The sequence below is a fragment of the Balaenoptera borealis genome, assembly GCF_965194805.1.
Source record: "Balaenoptera borealis genome assembly, chromosome: 21".
Classification (NCBI taxonomy): Eukaryota; Metazoa; Chordata; class Mammalia; order Artiodactyla; family Balaenopteridae; genus Balaenoptera; species Balaenoptera borealis.
Window position 1 is genome coordinate 20,586,594 of NC_138880.1, and position 9,940 is coordinate 20,596,533.

Below are 9,940 nucleotides of genomic sequence, written 5' to 3' on the forward strand. Positions count from 1 at the left end.
ACTTGGAGGGCCTCCTTCAGTGATTGGAGGAGTTAAGTAGATCCACACTGTCATCTGACCAAGTGTGTACCTGACACTGTCAAAAACACTACCATTGGGCCACCTGGAGCAACCACACACAGTCAACTGTTGTTTTGTTTTGGAATAAGTCATTTTATGTGTTTTCAATGAGCTGCAACATTTTCTTTTCCGCATAGAATTTTTTCCATTGAGTTGTGCTGTTGACTTATGTTGTAGAATTTTGTAAAAACATTCCAGTGATATTTATCCTTGCAGCTCTTATAAAGTGGTTGAGGGTGTTATTTTATGTTTCACAATGACTTCTTGATGAGAAACCAAGGAAAAATTGCTTTCTGGACTCCATATTCACAAAATCTGTGCTTTGTTGAAACAATTGTTTTATTTACACTAAGTGGACAAAATAGATTTTGTTACCTTCTTTGGATTGACTACAAAGCATGAAACCAAATCTGTTACTCATCTAGAGGACTGGTTGTCATTGTGATGAGTCTTTCACCTGGCTCTCTTTTCTTTCCCTTTGCCTTACATATCACCTCATTTTTTCTTTACTTTAAAAAATTATTTTATCTTATGATTTTATATGCATTGTAATACAATTCTTTTTATAAAAAAGCAAGGAATAAAAAAAATGGGGTAGCCTAATTTTGCTCAAACTCATGTAGTGTCACACTCTTCTAATAGAGGTAGCCCAAAGCAATAAGCAACAGAGCTCTCTACACAGCCAAAGTAGATGTCTCTAAGTACCTGCATTAAAATCCCATGCCCATGGCTTCAAGTGATTCCCTTAGCTCTTATTCCAAAGCCTAATCTTACATTACATTTTATTTAAAGAACCTTCAACATATGATTTCTCAGCTCATAGTACATGGAAAATGAGAAAATTAGAAACAGGGAGGAAAAGTGCTATACGGGGTCACTGATAATAATGGCAGGGAGAGAAAAACAAGAAATAGGTGAAAAAGCTAAGCTATGCAAATAAATCCACATATTTTAATAGGCCTTTTTATATCTATTATGCATATGTATATATAATGTCTATTATGGATCCATATAATAGATTACATATTAGATTATATAAAATAAATTATATATTAGATTATATACAATATTCTATATGATAGATTCTATATATTATATCTATTGTATTATATAGGTATATAATATCTATATATGTTATATAGATATGATCTAATATTCATAATGATGACTGACTCAATTATCTAGAATTTTTGGCTATCCAGAATCCTCATATTCTAAATACTAGGTAATTAAGTTTTATATTATTAAATTATTATCCTACATTTAAACTTCTAATTCACGTGAATTGTGAAAAAAATTGAAGAGCCACACATGGAAATATTTAACCTCTGAACCTCTCATGGCAACATTGATAAAATAGATTAGAAAATATATTGATAGAGGCTTAATACCTTCTAGTTTCACTAGAAAAGTGTTGTTTAATAGTACGCAAATGATTGAATAGATCTGTCTCTGGGGCCTCCATAGAACAGCTTCTGTGTCTATGTTAGCATGCAAAAATGCTCCATTGAAAATTTAAGCTGTAACTGTGTATATTGTATTACCTATAATTATATTTCCACTTGGGTAAATGTGAGATTTTTTTCAATTTATAAAAAATGTATGCCCATTGTAGATTCAATTCATGTAGGTTATGTATGTGTAAATATTTATTGACAGGAAGGATTAAACCCGTGTCTTTTATAACTGATAAACTCCTGAATTTATTCTTGGAAACATCTAGTTAGCCTCTGTGGGGAGCACAGGGCTTTCCCTTAACCTCTTGTCTCTGAGTGTTGATCAAGGTCAATAAAATCCATTTCCCCCAAGCAAGGAATAGTGCTCCAGTTCCATGATATGGATTGATTCATATTTTCTAGAAGTGGGGCCTTGAAGGAGTGAAAATCAGAGTATGTGTGGTTTCTCTTCTCATTCTAACCATAAGATACTGAGGGACATTTACCTCCCTCCCAGCGTTTCTACGAGGCAGAGGAAAGAGGGTTTCAGGCACCAGTCTGGTTGTGTGGTAGCCTAGCCCTCAGCTACAGCTCTGACTGGAGAAGGCCTAGGTTGCCCCTGGGCTTTGGAGAAAATGTTGTTGCTATTCTCTCTCTGCTTTCTCTTTCTCTGACCCTGTGTGTATGTAACTCTGAGATTCAAATTTGCTTTCAAGAGGATGGAGTCCATTTATGTCTCCACACAAGGCTGAAAGAGTTCTCCAGGTGGTTCATCTGTGGAGTTTGGGGCCAAAATCTCACTCACCTAGTAATAAATGTTGCATTTTATTTTACTTTTTTGCATTTGTTCTCTGTAGGCATATTTTTCTGGAGGGTTTCACAAAAAGGAGTGGTGACTGGGCCAGGGAGAATGAATTGTCTCACCTATATCATCTTAAGTTTTCATTTTAAAAAATCGATTTGTTTTGAGTGGGAAATTAGTGCACATGGTTAAATATGTTAAAAAAGTATACACTGAAAAGTCTTCCTCCTGATCTCACACTTGTCTCCATCCAGTTCCCATGGCCCACATCATTAGAATACTATTATTATTAGTTCCTTGCACATCCTTCCAGAGTTTCTATTTGTATATGCAAACAAAACCAAATATATACCCTTAGTTTCTCACTTTTTACAAAAATGATGGTATATTAAACACTGTTCTAAACCTTGCTTTTTCTCTAAACAATATTCCATTTCAGTCAGTATGTAGAGTTTATGCAATTTTTTAATCCCATTGAATAGATTTACTATAATTTACTTGACCAGTCCCCTATTGAAAAATGGTAAGGTAATTTTCCAATCCTTTGTTCATAATGCTTCAATGAATACAGTTACACATACATTATTATGCACATATTCAAGTACTTATATCTGTTGTATAAACACCAAAGTGGAATTGCTCTGTCAAAAAGTATATGTATTTGTAACTTTGATAGATGCTATTTGCCTTGCAGAGGGATAGTAAAATTTTACACTCCACAGCTCCATAAAACTTTGAGTTTTTGCCAATCTGAAAGGTTAAAAATGATATTTCAGGGTAATGTAATTTGCATTTCTCATTTTATAACTGAGGTTGACATCTGTCAAAGAGTCATTTGAATTTTTCTGAGAATTATCTATTTATACCTTTGGATCCTTTTGTTTACTGTTGCTAATCCTTCCCTTATTGATTTCTAAAACTTCCTATATATTAGAAAGACTAACCATTTATCTGTGATATGGTTATAGATGTTTCCCCCTCAATTTTTCATATACCCTTTTTTTATGAATGGACCATCATTTATTCATTACAATAATAGTTGTGAGGACTATGTAATAAAATGAAGGAACATTAATGATATACATATAAGTGGAATAGTTTAAAAGCATGATTACAATTAACTACATTTTCAAAAGAAAAACAAATGGGCAAAATGAAAGAAAATTCAACCTCATGTTGCCGCGGTTGAAACATGGGTATTTAAAGTCTGTGGTTTACTTTCACATTTTTCTTGGCTATCACTGACATGATTTAGATTTTTATAATGAAAAAGAAAACATATCAACTGTTAAAATGTCTTTACCCATTTACATGTATAGCAGACTTTAGCACAAGTCTTAGACCTGACCCTTATCCCAGAAATTCATCTGGTTCTCTACCCTGGAATATTTACTTCATATACTCTCCTTCTACAACCCCTTTCCTTTCACCACACTGTATAGTATCACCACTCCCCTATTGCCTCCACCTTAGTGTTTTCATCTTTGAAAGTGGTTCTCTAAGAGAGAGATTACCCAACTTTTTCTTTTAAAGGGAAAGATAATAAATATTGTAGACTTTGCCTGCCATTCAACCTGTCACAAATACTCCCATCTGCCACAAATACTCCCATCTGCCACTGCCCATAACAGCCGTAGGCCATACTTAAATAAATAAGACATGGCTGTGTGCCAATAAAATTTTATTTACAAAAACAGGCAATAAATGGGCCAGATACTTTACCAACTCCTGCTCTATAACAATCCTAGTAACTAGTCCTGTTTAGATGAAACCAGCACTTGAAACTCAGCAAATTGGATGGCCCTACTTATAGATCATAATGTATAATTTTTTTTAAATTTTATTTATTTATTTATTTATGGCTGTGTTGGGTCTTTGTTTTTGTGCGAGGGCTTTCTCTAGTTGCGGCAAGTGGGGGCCACTCTTCATCGTGGTGCGCAGGCCTCTCATTATCGCGGCCTCTCTTGTTGCGGAGCACAGGCTCCAGAAGCGCAGGCTCAGTAATTGTGGCTCACGGGCCCAGTTGCTCCGTGGCATGTGGGATCTTCCCAGACCAGGGCTCGAACCCGTGTCCCCTGCATTGGCAGGCAGATTCTCAACCACTGCGCCACCAGGGAAGCCCCCATAATGTATAATTTAAATAATACTTTACTCAGTAACTTACAAGAGTATGTAAACTGTACTGAGGAGCCCAAAAATTCTTGGTTAAAAAAAGTCATATGTGCACTTACTCGTTTAAAAATGCCCTTACTCTGGGGAACAGCTGAGGACAATGATCAGATTCTATTGTTGGAAATCAATTCCACCATCTAGCAATCAAATCCAAGCAATTACTGGAGAATGTTGGGTAAAGGATTCAGCTGGGGAGGGTTTTCCCTTTGCTTTAAAATTCGAAATGATGGCCATAAACAGGCCTAATTAATTTGAATTGAGGGGTTATATTTCAAAACAGAAATAAAGAAAATCTAGAAGAAAACTCATCTATAAACCCCTTTCCTCTCTTAGTTTCTAAAAAGTATATATTAAACCCTTTGGATTGAGATCTTAAAATTTTTTTAAGTCGGAAAAGAAAAATAAAGTATTAAATCAAAATTAATAGCATTTTCCTAAAAATCTAAGCAATCAACACAAGAAGACACACTGTAAATAAATCTACATAACATTGAAAAATCATAGATTAATAGCTTTATTACATTGTCAACTGATTCAAACACATTGGTAAAAAAAGGTAAGAAAAAGATAAAACAAAAAAATAATTAGTAAATAAGCATGGGAGATACTTAGCTTCTCATTTGCTAATGGATGTGATGTGTATTTATAATTCAATAGAAACAAATTATATGTAATTAACATAACCAGTGCAGATGAAAGTGTAAGTGGCACTATATTTTTTCACAACAATAAAGACTAATATAATAATTCATAATAGAATTCAGAAAATGTACCTTAATTTCAAATTCCTTGACTCAATTTAATTTTACATCTGCATATCCAAGGAAATGATCCTATCTGAAGTTTTATGCAAAGCAATTCACTGAAGCTTTATTTCAAATTACCAGCAGAAAAAATGAAGTCTCTCACAAAAAGGAATTATAAAACATATTAGCAGGATATTCGGCAGCTATTTATAATGAAATATTTTTCATATGTTAAATTGAAAATCAGTACAAGTTAAATATGAATAAAACTACCTAAAAAGCAAGGACTATACAATGTCTGGAAAGTAATACATGACAAAAGTGTCAGGGTAAAAGCATTAACATCCTGCTTTTATTTTTTTAAACTTTCTGCTCTGTTTATTTGTATGAAGCCTTTAAGAAAAAAAACAAATTCTTTGAACATATCCCAAATAATTAAATGACCTCCAAACACCCTACCCTTTAATTAGTTCTTTATTCTTGATCATGACTGCATCAGCTCTAACCTGTTTTGTTTTGTTTTGTTTTCTCTCTTGGAATCAGCTACCTGGGTTTTCCAATACTGCTTTAACCACCTGTTGGAGTCTCAGCTAAGAATGCCTGTCTCAGTTCCGGCTGGAAATCCACCACAGGTACTGCTGAGATCGCTTTGGGTACAGGTGACACTCCTGGTTGCTCAGTGAGGCTCTTCTTCTCCGTTTGACTTGGATTTCTACCTCTGGTACGTGCTGTTCTGTGGTCCGTCTCAGGGGTAAACGGTCCCTGGTCCGCTCCATCTTGCCGCTGGCCGCTCCTCAGAACACAAAGTTAGGCATCTCTGGCAGCCGCTCCACTCTACGCTGTCATATACCCTTTAATTTTGCTTATTATTTTTGGCCAAATGGAAATTTTTTTCTTTACGTAGTAAGTTGTTAGTATTTTAAGAATTCTGGGTTTTCAGAAATAGTTAGAAAGGCTGTATTCACTTTCGGTTTTAAAGGAATTCTTCCATATTATTTTATGTTACTTTAATGGTTTTATTTTTATTTATATTTAAATTTTTGTTTTATTTAGAGTTTGTTCTGGTATGTAAAATGAGAATTGGATCCAATTTCACTTTTCTATATGTCTATCTGGTTTGAACACCGTTTACTGAAGTATTCCATCTTTCCCTCATGATTTGACTAATCCTCTTCACTTGGAGGGCCGGTGACTGAGGTGAGAGATGCTGGCACCCTGTCTCTCCTGGGGTGAATCTTAGCCTTTTGGCTGGGAGTGGTGTTAAAGGAGCTCCCATCTTGTTGGCCTCAAGAAATAGAGTAGACATTCTGTATCATGAAGTTGCGGAAGGAATGGGAGCAGGTTCTGGCTGAAATGTCACCGATTCCCACTGTTCTTATCGACGTTTAGGAGTTTTTCTTGAATAAATGCTTACTGATTTGCGGTATGCCCTTAGGTCAATTTCCAGAGATTTTAAACGTTTGTGTTTTATAATATTTACCAGTTAAATGGTTGTTTCACTGAGGAGAGATGTATATGCCAAGTTTGTCACACGGCTTTCCTGGAAGTCTGATCAAATTCTTTTTTGTGTCTTTCAGCAATGTTTTAATGATTTGTTTGTGTTTGTGTAACATTTGTTTATATATATCACATGTGATATATATTATATTTACACTGATTGATATAATCATGATTGTCTTTTCATCTGCCTTATGTCAGATTTTATGTGTTTGTAAATTTTCAGAAGTTTTTCACCATGTGGTCTAATTTATTTGTTTGTGAACAGTTTTTCTGGTAGGTAGGTTTGGATAATTGCTCAGTGGTTACCTTTCAAATGATAGCTTTATATAATGTTTTTAGTCATCCATTAATTTACATGGTATTTGTTGCTTCTCTATTTGCTTGGTGTTAAAATTAGGTGTTTCCACTTTCTGCTTCTTCCTCCCTTCCTCTTACCACTGGAATTTAATCAATAACATTATCAACGTTTATTTAGTATTTTCTATTTTACTGTTAAATATGCTTATATTTCTAAAATTTGATTTTTATCGCCTTAAATGATACACTTTGGCTCCCAGCTAATATTACCGAGAAGGTGAATGAGGTAAATCTCCTCAGGACTGCTACCTATTTTGTGCACATTGTGTCTACACAACTCCAGGGGTTGCTGTTCATGTCTAAGTGAATGATACCCTTAGAACTGTGAATTGTAAAGAAAAAGTAAAAAATAGTAGGTGTCATAAGGAGGAGAAAATTCATTCTGGAGGATATCAGGAAAGGTTCCCCAGAAGAGGTATTATTTGAAGGTTGCCTAATGTGTGCTGATTTCAAGGGAATAAGTGAGTTTTTCGTAAGAAAGTTTACTTAAAGAGAGAACAGGGTCCTTCAACAATATGCAGGACAGATAAAATGCCATCAATTTTCCTATGGAAAATCACCTTCCATACAGCGTGAAGAAGTTATTAAGTCATAGTCAAACTCTCATTTTCCTGTTTAATAGAAAATTATCAGTGTAGTATTTTCACTAGTTTTCAGCATCGTGAGGGGAATATTCATGTGAACTGCACCTTTTTAAAAACTGCAATCAAAGAATGCTGTCAATTATTACGTTAAAATTGATTTAATGATCACCATTCAACTGGAATGCTAATGTCAGGAAAAAGCTGGAAATGTAACAAGAGTTTACATTACCAACAAAAAGGCTTCAGGGTCACACCTGGTCATACTTTTTATTTTTTATTTTTTTAAGGTTTAAAAGATTTTATTTTAATGTTGTGATACCATATCACAAAGGAGGATTGTTTTAAGAACAGGAGGAATATATATATATATATATATTTTTAACTTTAAGTTTATTTATTTTTTTACACAGCAGGTTCTTATTAGTTATCCATTTTATACATATTAGTGTATATATGTCAATCCCAATCTCCCAGATGAACTGGTCATACTTTTAAATAACAGACACACATACACAAAGGGACATTCAAATAAAAGAGATTTGTTAATGCTCCTTTATTTAGAGTAAATGAAATGAGTCTGGATTAATGATTTGCGTGATGATCACTCCACTTGTGTTGGGAGCCAATTAGGAGGATTCTATTGGCATTTTCCTTGTACCAATCAGCATTGCACAATATAGGAAGCACAAGGTCACATCTTTATGTTCTGAAAGCTTGAGTGATTACAAATTGCAGAGGTCCCAAGCAGAAAGGTCATTACCTGCTATGTCCCTTGTTTTCATAAGTCATAATCAGGTTATCAGCTATAAGAATGTTTTTCCCTTTGGTTACCAAACAGTGAGGCTTTTATAATAGCAGGTCAGCCGAGAACAGCATAAGCCAACATTAATAAGTTAAAAGTACCACTGGGACAAGAGAAGAATTGGCAGGGCTGTTGATCTTGTTTATTCTGTGTGTTACTTTTTTTCCCTTCTTCTAGGTTCATTTCCGGACAGTCTCTTTACATTGCTTGTGTGTCCATCTATGCAGATTTAAAATGCCTTAGTGGTGGCAGAGAGTAATTAGCATATAGAGCCTGGAAACTCAACTTCTAAATTTTATTAATGAGCTGATTTCCCCTTTATCTTTTAACTGACCCCAAGAGCATTAATGAAAAGTATCTAAATACGAATACAGGTGTAGTAATAAAGGAGAATTATCAGTCACCCTTAATTTAATTGGTGTCACCTTAGCTTTTAGTAGGATAATAGGGTAGTATTGCCACCTGTAATCATTCAAGATTATTTTGCTCACTAATTAACTCACTTAAAAAAATTAAATGGGCTTCCTTGCTGCGCCCTGGGGCACATTTGGGTGATGAAGAAGGGTAACCAGCAAGGTGATTCTGACAGCAGAGCAGGAGGTGAATTGAAAGCACAGGCTGTGAGTCAAGAATGCTGCCACAACCCAGGAGATTGGTTCAAGATGGCAGAGTAGAAGGACGTGCTCTCACGCCCTCTTGCAAGAACACCAGATTCACAACTAACTGCTGAACAATCATTGACAGGAAGACACTGGAGTTCACCAAAAAAGATACCCCACATCCAAAGACAAAGGAGAAGCCACAATGAGACGGTAGGAGGGGTGCTATCACAATAAAATCAAATCCCATAACTGCTGGGTGGGTGACTCAAACTGGAGAACACTTATACCACAGAAGTCCACCCACTGGAGTGAAGTTTCTGAGCCCCACGTCAGGCTTCCCAACCTGGGGGTCTGGCAATGAGAGGAGGAACTCCTAGAGAATCAGACTTTCAAGGCTAGTGGGATTTGATTGCAGGACTTCAACAGGACTGGGGGAAAAAGAGACTCCACTCTTGGAGGGCACACACAAAGTAGTGTGCACATCGGGACACAGGGGAAGGAGCAGTGACCCCAGGGGAGACTGAACCAGACCTACCTGCTAGTGTTGGAGGGTCTACTGCAGAGGCGGGGGGAGGCTCTGTCTCACCGTGAGGACAAGGACACTGACAGCAGAAGTTCTGGGAAGCACTCCTTGGCGTGAGCCCTCCCAGAGTCTACCATTAGCCCCACCAAAGAGCCCAGGTAGGCTCCAGTGTTGGGTTGCCTCAGGCCAAACAACCAACAGGGAAGGAACCCAGCCCCACCCATCAGCAGACAAGTGTATTAAAGTTTTACTGAGGTCTGCCCACCAAAGCAACAGCCAGCTCTACCCACCACCAGTCCCTCCCATCAGGAAACTTGCACAAGCCTCTTAGATAGCCTCATCCACCAGAGGGCAGA

The 9,940-nt window shown here is 36.2% G+C and overlaps 1 pseudogene across 1 annotated transcript; it reads right to left on the reverse strand.

The window, feature by feature from the left end:
• Positions 1-4,007: 4,007 nt before the first annotated feature.
• Positions 4,008-9,615, reverse strand: LOC309619768 (SNRPN upstream reading frame protein pseudogene; annotated as a pseudogene). The gene has a single exon. The product of its transcript is annotated as an SNRPN upstream reading frame protein pseudogene (transcript).
• Between the last annotated feature and the right edge of the window lie 325 nt (positions 9,616-9,940).